Source organism: Bos taurus, chromosome 22 (assembly GCF_002263795.3).
Source record: "Bos taurus isolate L1 Dominette 01449 registration number 42190680 breed Hereford chromosome 22, ARS-UCD2.0, whole genome shotgun sequence".
Classification (NCBI taxonomy): domain Eukaryota; kingdom Metazoa; phylum Chordata; class Mammalia; order Artiodactyla; family Bovidae; genus Bos; species Bos taurus.
In genome coordinates, this window is record NC_037349.1 from 55,598,931 (window position 1) to 55,612,288 (window position 13,358).

Here is a 13,358-nt window from a genome sequence, read left to right on the forward strand (position 1 = left end):
TTGATGGAGGGTCCCTAATATGAAGTTGTAACATTGCCAATAGACAGATACACATGCTACTTGAAAAAAAAAGAAGACAGAAATCACAAAAGAAATCCAAATGGCCAATAAAAATATGAAAAGATTAGTCAAGTTTCCTAGTAGCAGAAAGAAAGAAAGAAAAAAGGAAAGTTAGAACAATGATTCCTTCTCCCATGAAACCTGGAAAAATTAACAGTTAACGAAAGGTCACCTCTGGGATGCTGTGGGTGATGGACACGTGCAAACAGTTGCCCGTGGGAATGTCAGTCAGCAAACCCAGAAGAGATGAGCTGGCAGGACGCACGGACGCAGAAACGGGCGCCACCCAACCAGAAACCCCACTTCCAGAGGCAAGGGCCATGGGAGACGTGAGCAAGAATGGAAGCCCAAGAAGCCGCGGAAAGATCACGAACAAAGCAACCCTGTAGACAGCCTCAGTGTCTGCATTTGTTAACAAGGGTTTTTTTGGTCACAAGCAACATCAAACAAGGCTTGCTAGCTGAGGCACAGTGGAGAACCTACTGGAAAGATACTCTGCTACGCTTCTTGGAAACGAAACAAGAGGCAAACAACCAGTGCTCGATAAGAGAAAAGGAGGGGGAGCCCTGGGAGCAGGGGCAACCGGAGGAGGAAGGCGCCCGGGTCTGGGCAAGAGGCCCGCCTGGGGACACCCCGCCACCCCCCGCCACCCCACCAGGCGCTCCAAGTTCAGGTGAGAGAACCCACAGTCACCAGCCGGGTCCCACATCCTCGCCCACCTCCATCACAGCAGCACCGCGGACTTGACATCAGGGCTCAGAAACTCGAGAAAGCAGACATCCAGTGGGCTTCCCAGGTGGCAGCCGTAGTACAGAACCTGCCTGCTGACACCAGAGGCGTTGCATTGAGATCTAAGATCTTGGTTCGATCCCTGGGTCGGGAAGATCCCCTGGAGAAGGGAATAGCAACCCACTCTGGTATTCTTGCCTAGAGAATCCCATGGACGGAGGAGCCTGGTGGGCTACAGTCCATGCTGTCGCAGAGTCTGATACGACTGAAGTGACTTAGCAGGAGCACTGTGCTGCTGAAAAGTCAGAGCCCAACCCTTCCCTCCAGCTCCCCTGCTCCCTGAAATGCTATGAGTTCCCACAGTCAATAGCAGTCACCTGAGCTTTGAATGAGTTATTTCTAAGAGACTGAGGTCTCACAGGAAAGTGGGCTATTAAAGAGTTCTGCAGGTTTAAGAAGAGAGGACAAGGGCAATGCCCCTCCTCTGCTGTGAACGAGGGAAGGTGCTGGGTTGTTGGGTTTTTTTAATTCCTTTTTTTTTTAAAGTAAAAGTGTTGGAATTGTTGGCTAGAAAAAGAAACGAGCCTTTGGGCAGCAACAGAAGTACAGGAAAAGGTGCTGAGTTTTATCTTGGAGCTCGCAGGGACATTTACGTCTGTTTCTTACTGCTCAGCCATGTCCCGTTCCTGACAGACCCTGATGCTGGGAAAGACTGAGGGCAGGAGAAGGGGGCAACTGAGGATGTGATGGTTGGATGGCATCACCGACTCTATGGACACGAGTTTGAGCAAGCTCCGGGAGTTGGTGATGGACAGGGAGGCCTGGCGTGCTGCAGTCCATGGGGTCGCAAAGAATCAGATGCGACTGAACAACAGTGTCCTGTTCCAATTGCTTCTCCTCCTCCTCCAACTTGACTTCCCTTCCCCATCATTTCTGAACTCACGCTCCCCCCCAACCCGTCCTGTGTAACAGCCACTCACATCCCGAAACGTGGTTCATTTATCACGTAGGATGTCATCACTCCTAGTGTGGACAGACAGGCTCCCTGCCGTGGGTCCAGCTGGTTCCAAAGGGTGACCTCTGAAGGAGGGACACCCAGGGTCATCCCTGCCCAGGTCCCCGCTTCCCTCGCCCCCCAACCACCCACCCTGCAACACAGGGAAAGCTATCCTCGATCAAAGATCACTGGAAGGCACGACAACAAAACCCTATCTAACTGCACCCTGAATTGAAAAGAAAACACCCAGGGAGGCACTGCTGAAGGCAAACACACGTGGGGTGTTAGACGGCATCGCTGTCTGCGGCACACACCAGACAGAAAGCGAACGGGGCCGCAGGGTTCACAACTAGTGAACACACGCGTGTGCTCGGTACTGGTTGTTTTCTGTCTGTGGATCCCAACTCTTCCCGAAGCTGGCGGGAGGGGCGCTGGGAGGACAGCAGGTCACACGACCACCAGATGCGGTGGCGTAGGCGGCCAGGGGCGTGAAGGGGAGCCCAGGAGACGGTGGTGAGCGCCACGCCACACACGCTAAGGCGCCCCGGGCAGTGACAGTGCTGTTTTCAAGACGGACGTTTCGAGGCGGGAGGGCCACCCAGGCTGCCCACCGTGGGTCCGGGGACGTCTCTTCCCACACCGTGTGGAGCTGGCACAAAGGCGGGCGTTTGGGTATCTTCCTAACATAACCTGGTCAAGGAGACTTGTGCGGACTGACAGTCCAAGGAAGCCATCTAAGGAGAATAATTCTGGGCAAGGGAGTTTAGGACAAATCACCGCAGTCCCTGCAGGTCACCCTGAAGAGCCTGGGTTTTATCTCACTGTCAAAAAGGAGCTAGAGCCACTGCCCACCCATGAACACGGCCACGCCCTCCACAGAGGCGCTCAAGACACACAGGCTGATCACGGAGCCACGTGCCCATCACGCCTTTCACCGACGTCTCTACTGCCAAGGTCGCTCCTGTGTCTCGGAGAAGAGGGAGCCTCCCGTTAGTCGCCTGACATAACCTGCTCTGGGGCTAACACACCTGAAGTTGTTGCTGTTCAGTTGCTCAGTCATGTCTGACTGCGATCCCGTGGACTGTAGCCCACCAGGCTCCTCTGTCCATGGGATTCTCCAGGCAAGTGCTAGAGTGGGTCACCATTTCCTTCTCTGGGCCATCTTCCCGACCCAGGGATCAAACCTGTGTCTCCAGCACTGGCAGGCGGGTTCTTTATCACTGATCCCAGGGAGCCCAATACCCAAAGTGGTCTCCCACAAATAAACACCACAGTTCTATTGTAAGATAGCTGAAAAACATTTTAGCTTTGAGAACCTTTTAGGTAGATCTGGGAAGACTCCAAAAGGAGTAAACACTTGGGCAGGGGTTTGCTTGCTTTTCTAGTGTGGACAGAACTAACTCTCTCCACTGAGAAGAAGGGTCCAGCCATCCCCCTAACCTGCGAGAGGCCCCCATCTGAACTGGATCTCTCCCTTCCATACACCTCACCCGATGCCCACACTGGGATCCAAGCGAGGTACATAGGCAGAAACAGAAAGAAGAGCAGGGGGGATTCATTCACACAGTAAACTCTGGAGGCTTATTACTCGCAGTCAACAACTGGGGTAAGAGCATTTGATCCAAAACTTGCATCTCAAGCAGAGGCAGTGATCCAGATTATACGAAGCGTGCATGTGCCCAGATACTAGGGACCTGCACATTTCTGCTTGTGGGGGGCGCAGACTGTGGGGAGACAGCGGGGAGGAGCGGTAAGGAAAGCAGGGGAAGCAGCGGGAGTGGGAGTCTGTCCCAGGGGTGAGGGGGGGTGGGTCTCTGAACTAAACATCAAGGGTTCACAGGAAAAAAACACAGGCACAGGAAGAGGTGCCACTCAGGACTTACCACGTGTTTGAAAGTCATTCTCACCATCCCTTCCAAACGGAAGGATGTCGACAGTGCACTCAGAGTGACACGTTTCTCGTGAACGCTTCCTTACTGCTTGGAAGGCCTGGGGCACCGTGCTGAGTGTGGGTGGGACAGACCTGGGTCAGGAGCAGCAAAGCGTTGTTCTGTACACAGAAGCGTCTGCGGCGACGCAGCAGGAACCCCCCATTGCCGAGAGGAGGAGGCAGGAACAGGGACCGAGGACGGGGGTGGGCATGCCTCAGCAGCGGGTCAGAAGCTCCTGCAGGCGGGGGTCTGCTCAGAGTTCCCTGGGGCTGCCTAGGGGCCCCGGCAGAGTTCCGAGCAGAGAGGAAAGCTCCAGAAACCTTCCTTAGCATTTAAGTGCCAAGACCAGTAAGGAGGGCGCTGCCGTGGGAACGCGGGTCTAAGCCACGGCCACGGCCAGGAGCCTCCCAGAGGACACCCAGGGCGACCAGATTTCACCAGGGGCAGCAATGATCACACGTGGGAAAGTAGACGGAAGAGATGGCGGTGACTCCAGGGCAAGTGGAAACACCCCGCCATGGAGACAGGGGCAGGCCTGGCTAAGCGCTGGTGGAGACAGGAACCTCTGAGGTCGACGCCAGTGGGGCAGCTCTGCAGGTGGGGGGACCGGGGGGACACACAGTGCCACGGAGGCACACAGCTCCGTGGGCACGGAGGCTGAGCCCTGGCCAGGCACAAAGGCCTGGGAACCCTCCACCTCCAGTGGGCGTTCACGCCGGGACCTGGCCCATGTGCTCCCTCCAGGGCTTGGTGCAGTAAGCAGGATGGGGCCCGCAACACGCGGTGACGACGAGCCTGTGAGAGCGCCTAGGTGCAGGAGCCAGATTACCAGGAGGGGGGCCTGCGAGGGCAAGAGAGGGGGCGAGGAAGCTGGGCAAGGGGTCCCCCGGGCCTGGGGTCATGAGGGCACCAGGGAGGGGCGGATGGGAGTTCCGTGACCGCTGACGCTCGGGATCACAGCCCTGGACTGGGGTGCGGATGCGGAAGGGGAGACGCTCTGTTCCCTGGAAACAGCTCAGAGTGGAGAAGCCAGCGTCGGAAGGCCGGGGAGGGGCACACCGTCAGGGAGAAGGGGCTGGGCTCCCCCATCTCTCCGGCCTCAGGGACTCTCCCTGGAAGACCCAGCACGGAAGCTGGCACCCAGCAACCCCAAATCAAGGGATCGCGTCGTCACCAATCTAAGCCCTATGGCACCTGAGCCTCGCGCGTGTGCACGTTTCTTTGAGACCAGATAAGATGCCCACATGGCCTGGCAAGCATGCTCCCTAGAATATTGCTGACAGGGCTCATGACTAGAGGATCCCACGGCGAGTCACGCTGGGGATTCCCTGCACCCCAGACTCTCAGAGCCAGCCTCATGCCCACCACACGGGCAGACCCCGGAGCCCGGGTCAGGTGCTTCCCAAACTCTGGCTGGGGAACACTCTCCCCATCCTTCGAGCACTGAGGCAAGATGGTCCTCAATGGGCAACGGTGCTCCAAGTCCTGGAGCGGTCCTGAGGATACAACTCCTGAGGGGCGGTCCTGAGGATACAACTCCTGAGGGGCGGTCCTGAGGATACAACTCCTGAGGGGCGGTCCTGAGGATACAACTCCTGAGGGGCGGTCCTGAGGATACAACTCCTGAGGAGACAGAAAAGCCCAAACCCTCCCTGGACAGGCTCAACCACAGGGACAGGCTGGGGGAGCAAAGAGGGTGGAGCCGACGACGGGCCCCCTAGTAAGTGCCCCGACCCACTAGGAGCTCCTGGGGTCTTGTCGAGGGAAGGCAGGCGGGAGGCAGAGAAGTCAGAGGAGAGTGCAGGGGAGCAAACTCCACTTCCTGCGGGCCTCCAGTGCGGCCAGGGACGCGAGAGAGAGAGGAGTGGGAAGACAGACGGGGGTGGAGGCAGAGGCAGACAGCATGTGTGCCTGAACCCAAAGCTTTAGTGAAGACGCTAGGGGACCGCACACTGCCGTTTATGAAACAAAAACTACCCCACACGCAGAACTCAGGGCTTGGACACGCAGGGACGCAGGAGGCGACGGGTTTATAGGTGAGATCCTAGGGGAGAGTCCAGGAAGCACCCCGACTCTCACGCGAGGCCACTTCTGAGCAGTCCTCCTGGTCCTCAGGCAGGAGTGCCAGGCCCTGACCTCATGACAGGCTGGCTCTGCGTCCTCAGAGCAGCAAGGCCGATGGTCCGACCGCGTGGACACAGGGCTGCTGTCGGTGTCCCCAGCTCAGAAGCATCTTCACGCAAACAGCGCCCGGAAAACCCGGAGAGTCAGGGCAGGAGGGGGAACCAAACCCTGTGTGGTTTTGTTTCCTCAACTTCTCAACAAACGCCTCTGACTTAATCCATCCACCAAAAACACTCCCCATCCCCAACTTTAGGGTCGTCTTTAAACAGTGTCTTCACACATGCTAATGAGGCTTCCCCAACAGGCCCCAAAGGCCCTTCAGCGCCTCTCTAGGAAACCAGTCCTCCTTTCTCAAGGTCCTCGGCCCAACGTTCACAAGCTCTGTGAAATGGAGGCGCCCAGAGGTCCGCGGAACAGACAAGAAGGGACCCGTGACGAGAGCGCTGGGTTCTGCTGCCCTGACTGCTGGCACGCTTGACATTTCTTCACCCTGCGTGTCATCCGGCCAGAAGAAACCCAGGGCAGGGCGGCCGTCGGCCTGCCCAGCTCTCGGCAAAGACTCTTAAGGCAGAAACGCTGCCTGCTGGGAAAAGGCTGATGTCAGCTCTTAAGAGCACGGCTCCCCGGCTCGGATAAGGAGGTCTTTGTTTTCGGCTGAACTGTGAAAATGAGAAAATGCCTCCAGCCTGACAAACAAGAAACCCACACAACACAGGTCAGGCCTGTGACCTTTCTTTAAAGGTACCACACTTCATTAGCAAAACACTCGCAGGCAGCACACAGCTGTGCCTTTAAGGGCCTGCAGAGCAGCGGGAAAACCACCTTTGCTTCCACCCCAGGCAGGCAGCAAACCCCACCCCACCCCCAGGGCAGGGCCAAGGCAGCCCCACCAGAAGCACTTCTTAGGCTCCACCTCCCTGAACCAAAGCCTTCATTACAGATCCAGGCTCCCTTCTCCTGTTCCTTTCAAAATGAATACACATACTTGCTAGACACTAAGGAGGATTTCAGAGTTAGTTATTTAGGATAACTGAAACTAAAGGCCATAAAATATCCTCTTAAACCCCAGAACACTTGTGGGAAGACACGCACGCCTGTGTGTTGAAAGCACAGAAGATAGAATCTGGGGGCTAAAACTTCCCAAGTTCAGACGATGCCAAGAAGGATGTGGGAGACAAAGAGAGAATGCACATAGTTTGAGGGATTCTATTTCAAGAATTCTTGATTTATGGAATCTGGAGAGGGGAAAGAAAAAGTGTCTTCACGTATTTAAAGCAGATCATAAAATGCCCTGGCCTGAACGTTTTAGGCTAAGGCTGGAAAGATCCCCTGGAGAAGGGAAAGGCTACCCACTCCAGCATTCTGGCCTGGAGAATTCCATGGACTGGATAGTCCATGGGGTTGCAAAGAATCGGACACGACTGAGCGACTTTCACTTTCTATTGGTCTGATAATATGGGTGATGGCTCAGCAGGTAAGGGCTTCCCTGGTAGAAAGCCCTTATCAGCTGGTAAAGAATCTGCCTGCAACGCAGCAGACCCGGTTCAATCCCTGGGTTGGGAAGATCCCCTGGAGATGGGAAAGGCTGCCCACTCCAGTATTCTGGCCTGGAGAATCCCATGGACTATATAGTCCATGGGGTAGCAAAGAGTCAGACACAACTGAGTGACTTTCACTTTCACTAAGTAAAGAATCTACCTGCAATGCAGAAGACACAGGAGATGTGGGTTTGATCCCTGGCTTGGGAAGATCCCCTGGAGGAGGAAGAGGCAACCCACTCCAGTATTCTTGCCTGGAGAATCCCATGGAGAGAGGAGCCTGGTGGGCTACAGTCCATGGGGTCACAGTCAGACATGACCGAGCAACTGAGCACACAGAGAGACCTTAGACAAGAACACGATTCCAACAGCCCTTTCCTGAGCACGAAGGAGGAAACCCTTCCCGGCTTGCGTGGGGCTCTCACCTGCACAGAGACCCCATTCCATTCGGTGTCTTCAGGGGGAGGGGGAGCAGCAGCACCCCTGAAGGGAAGCCTCGCCATGCAGGGCGGATGGACCCGCCTCGCTCTCTCAGTTAACCACAAGCCCTTCCTCACCGAGGCCCCTGCACCCAGCCACTGCTGCCCCGGCGGCCTACTCTCCGCCTGCCATTGCCCGGAATCCTTCCGTTGGGTTGAGAACGCGCGCACAGCACATCATCCTAAACCACAAGGCGTTAAGGTCCTGTATCAGCCAATTCACAGCTGCTGGACACGTGTGCCTTTCAGTATGGCTCTAAGATGGTTCCTAAGAGCGCTGGCTGCAGGAACAGCCAGCCTGGGTTTTGATTCCTGGCTCTGTTACCAACCAGCTAGCTTCGTGACCTCAAGCAAGTTACAACCTCTCAGTTTTACCACCTGCAAAAGAGGGGCAATCACAGGATCTCAGAGCTGAGATGACGCACGGAGTGATCATGCCCACAGAGCACTCAGCAGTGCTCAGTACACAATCAGGCTTGACAGCCAGTCACGGTCATGACCAAGCCCTAATACAAAGGCTCTCGTGATTCTCTGGATCCTGGGAATCCTGATCTATAACCACTCTCAGGAATGAAAAGTCTGACCCTCTCCAAGGCTTATGTAGACATGGACACAGCACTAACACGCTCTGCCTGTAAATACATATTACTGTTTACATAATAAATACATGTGACTGCTTACCCTTAAAGCCCTAGTTGCTAGTATGTCAAGGTACAAAAATAGCCCCAAGTTTCCAATTTCCTCTAGGTCTAGTTGGTTTTTTTTTTTTAATTACACTACAGTTGATTTTGGGTTTCCCTCGTAGCTCAGTTGATAAAGAATTGGCCTGCAATGCAGGAGACCCCAGTTCGATCCCTGGGTCAGGAAGATCCCCTGGAGAAGGAAATGGCAACCCACTCCAGTCTTCTTGCCTGGAGAATCCCATGGCCAGAAGAGCCTGGCGGGCTACAGTCCACGGTGGTCGCACAGTCGGACACAACACACACAGACATACTGTTCTCCACAGTGGCCGCAGCAGTCTCCATTCCCTCCGGCTCTAGTTTTAAATTGAAATGAGGAATTGCTTCCTCTACTTTCATGAAGTCTGTGGAATGAACAGTCCCTTGGTAAAGCATGCCCATACACATCCCCACTAAAGGTACTAAAGAGATACAAGAAATGGAGACTCAAAGGGAGTGTGGTGATGCTGCCAAGGAACACGGAGACACTGGACTAGACGCTCCTGAACACCCGAGGTGCCATCTATACCATCGACCCTACTGCAGGGAAAATGCTCGTTTTAGTCAGTAATCAGTGAGGCTTCTTTGTTTTAGCAGAGCTGCTATTACATGCCCAGAACTTGATTTCAAAGGGCTTCCTCCAACTTGCTGGTCACTCTGTAGGAATTACTGGTTTTGAGCCTGGTTTTCCCCCCCTTTTTCTGTTCATTCCTATGGGGTCAGGAGGGAAGTGACTAAGGCCAAGGGAGGAAAAAAAAAGAGAATAAGCAAGGGAGAAGGAAGAGGAGAGAAGGGAGGAGACCAGCAGCAGAGAACCCTACCCTGGAGAAGCACTCAAGGACACGCGGGATCGGCTCCCTCAGACTCGAGGGAGACCTCGACAGCACGGCCGCGGCGGGGAGACAGCCTCGGGGGCCACGGGTCACCCTGGGCAGGAGCTCAGAGTAGCAGCACCGCCAGGGGGGCGGGGGTCCTTTGCGGGGCCCTGCCTCCTTCAGCGTGAACTGTTAACATGGGCTGGGCGGGCGCAGCCCTCACGGCACCAGGCCAGTGACCGAGGCTCTGACCTCAGCGGGCGCTTAGGGCTTTTGCCCCGCTCGGAGGCCAGGGGCAACTACTCAGCACGTGTACACGCCACTGATCACAAAGAGCTCCTCCTCCCACGGGGTATGAGCTCAGGACGCACAGTCTCCGGACAGTGGGTCTCATTTTCAGTTCAACACAGGGATGATTTAGCACCTGTCACACGCCACACACGAGAAGGCTCAAGTGTCACCCTAACGGTGTGATGTCCGTCTTTTAGCGGCATGTCACCCCGTCTCAGGTGAGATGCAGGTGTGACATGATCACGTGATGACTGCTTTCAGTGCTGCGGTTAATCCCAGCTCGATCGCTGTCACTTTGGACACATTATCCTCTCAATTTCAGCTTCTGACACACACACACATACCCCCCGCCCCCCATCTTAAAGGGACACATTGGCTGTGAGGGTTAAATGAGGTAACACACAGAGTGTCTGGCAGAGGGAGGGTCAGCACAGAGGAAGCACTCAGTACACACATTCCCTTCCTCTCACAGGTGACAGTGAACAGGTCATACATCCATCACTCACACACACAGGTGGAAACGGGGGAGACGGCACTCTTCAGCACACAGCTCTCACCAGGCTCTACCAGCCAAGCAGCCTACACCAAGTCTCAAAACCAGTATAAATTTAGCACGCATCAACTGTTAAGCCCTCAGGAGTTTTAAACTGTATTACAAATACACCAGATGTCACAAATGGACAACACTATCCACTGCAACAGTATTATTATAAAAAATTAAACATCTGAACAAAGGGACTGGCTGGACCGACCTTGGCGCGTGCACGCCATGGAGTACTACGCAGCCATGAACAAGAATGAGGACCTGGCATGAAGAGATGTCCGTGATGTATCACTGAAAATACCTGAGCTCAAGCGAATATATAAAATATGACACTTTGTGTGTAAGAAATAAAGGCACAGAAAATATTCACATACCTGCTTATTTCCACACACACACACACGAAGGGTAATCACCTTCAGGGGAGGGCACACAAGTGGTGAAGGACACAGGGAGGGAGTAGTACTTCTCTAGTACTTTTCAGTATGGTTTTGACTTTTTTTTCTTTCAGTCTTATTGAGATATAACTGACGAGACATCACTGTGAAAGTTCAAGGTATACAGCAGAATGACTCACATATATGCTGATACGATTACACAATCTTGGCTTCTAGAAGCATGCTAATATTTTACATATTCAAAAAGTGAAATCAACAAGGATGGAAAAAATCTCCAATTGAGTGCCAACAAACAGAGATTTTAATAAACACAACACTGAAAGGGGTGGGAAAGTAACTTTTGAAGTTGGTATTAATACTTCAAAGAGGCTACTGTAATTACACCCTCGGCAAGGTCAGTTTAGTCACTCAGTCGTGTCTGACTCTTTGCAACCTCATGGACTGCAGGACACCAGGCTTCCCTGTCCATCATCAACTCCCAGAGCTTGCTCAAACTCATGTTCATCGAGTTGGTGATGCCATCCAGCCATCTCATCCTCTGTCATCCCCTTCTCCTCCTGCCTTCAATCTTTCCCAGCATCGGGGTCTTTTCTAATGAGTCAGTTCTTCACATCGGGTGGCCAAAGTATTGAAGTTTCAGCTTCAGCATCAATCCTTCCAAGGGACTCTTAAGAGTCCTCTCCAACACCACAGTTCAAAAGCATCAATTCTTCAGCACTCAGCTTTCTTTATAGTCCAACTCTCAAATCCATACATGACTACTGGAAAAACCACAGCTTTGACTAAACAGACTTTTGTTGGCAAAGTCATCTCTGCTTTTTAATACGCTGTCTAGGTTGGTCATAGCTTTTCTTCCAAGGAGCAAGCGTCTTTTAATTTCATGGCTGCAGTCACCATCTGCAGTGATTTTGGAGCCCAAGAAAATAAAGTCTTCCATTGTTTCCCCATCTATTTGCCATCAGTGATGGGACTGGATGCCATGATTGTTTTTTGAACATTGAGTTTTAAGCCAACTTTTTCACTCTCCTCTTTCACTTTCATCAAGAGGCTCTCTTTAGTTCTTCTTCTCTTTCTGCCGTAAGGGTGGTGTCATCTGCATATCTGAAGTTACTGGTATTTCTCCCAGCAATCTTGATTCCAGCCCAAGTTTCATCCAGCCCAGCATTTCACATGATGTACTCTGCATAGAAGTTAAATAAGCAGAGTGACAATACACAGCCTTGACGTACTTCTCTCGCTGTTTGGAACCAGTCTGTTGTTCCATGTCCAGTTCTAATTGTTGCTTCTTGACCTGCATTCAGATTTCTCAGAAGGCAGGTACGGTGGTCTGGTATACCTATCTCTTTCAGAATTTTCCAGTTTTTTGTGATCTACACAGTCAAAGGCTTTGGCATAGTCAATAAGGCAGAAGTAGATTTTTTTCTGGAACTCTCTTGCTTTGTCAATGATCCAACAGATGTTGACAATTTGATCTCTGTTTCCTCTGCCTTTTCTAAATCCAGCTTGAACATCTGGAAGTTCACGGTTCACATACTGTTGAAGCCTGGCTTGGAGAATTTTGAGCGTTACTTTGCTAGCGTGTGAGATGAGTGCAATTGTGCAGTAGTATGAACATTCTTTGGCATTGCCTTTCTTTGGGAGTAGAATGAAAACTGACCTTTTCAGCCCTGTGGCTACTGAGTTTTCCAAATTTGCTGGCATATGGAGTGCAGCACTTTCACGGCATCATTTTTTAGGATTTGAAATAGCTCAACTGGAATTCTGTCACCTCCAGGAGCTCTGTTCATAGTGACATTTCCTAAGGCCCACTTGAGTTCACATTTCAGGATGTCTGGCTCTAGGTGAGTGATCACACCATCATGGTTATCTGGGTCATGAAGATCTTTTTTGTATAGTTCTTCTATACAAAAAGAGTTCCTCAGCACAGGGTAGGGAAAAAAACCTACAGATCTTAAACTCTTCTTAGCAGGTTTGTTTTTCAGAATGGCAAGCGTGCAGCAATTCTGCCACTCTGACGGGTACCGCAGGACGGAACACTAAAGGAGTCGATGCTGGAATCATGGAGACATGAAGATGGATTGGGAGAGGGGAGGAAGAGCTCTGCGGAGTTGGATTAGAATTGCAGTATTAAAGTGAACCCAGGACTCCCCAGCTCCTTCCACTGAGTTTAGAAACCAAGCTTTCTGTGATGGCAGAAATGTTCTGTGTGTGCGCTGTCTGATGTGGTAGCCAAGAGCCACGTGTGGCTATAGAGCTGGAAATGGGGCTAGTGTGACTGAGGAACTGAGTTTTTAACTTTATTTAAAGTGAAATGTGAACTGTCACAAGCAGCCATTGTCTACTATTAACAACTCACGTCTAGAGGCAGTGACACCACAGTAACACTCAGCACCCAGATCTCGGCTTCTAAAGACCATTCCCCACTGAACGGAATCAGACCCCCCGCTCCGCCCGGCCCCGAGAAATGGCTGATTCAATGGCTGGTGCAGAAAGCTTACAAGATAAGCATGTGGTCTGCCAGAAAGCAACAAAGGGCTTCAAGGAGGGGGAGGGGCTCATCTCAGAAGGACACATGAGGCAGTTGCAGGGGCTCTTATCTGCCAAAATCAGGGAGTTACAACTCACCTAAGAAAAAAGGAGCCCTGGAGTCCATACGAATGACAGACAGGTGACAGGAGAGCTCGTCCACATCAGCTCATGCTTGAAAACCAGGGTCACAGATGAAATGACTTAGGA

General features: G+C 52.6%; 1 protein-coding gene across 7 annotated transcripts in view; it reads right to left on the minus strand.

Moving 5' to 3' along the window:
• Positions 1–13,358, minus strand: part of VGLL4 (vestigial like family member 4) — a 156,502-nt gene that overhangs the window by 19,985 nt on the left and 123,159 nt on the right.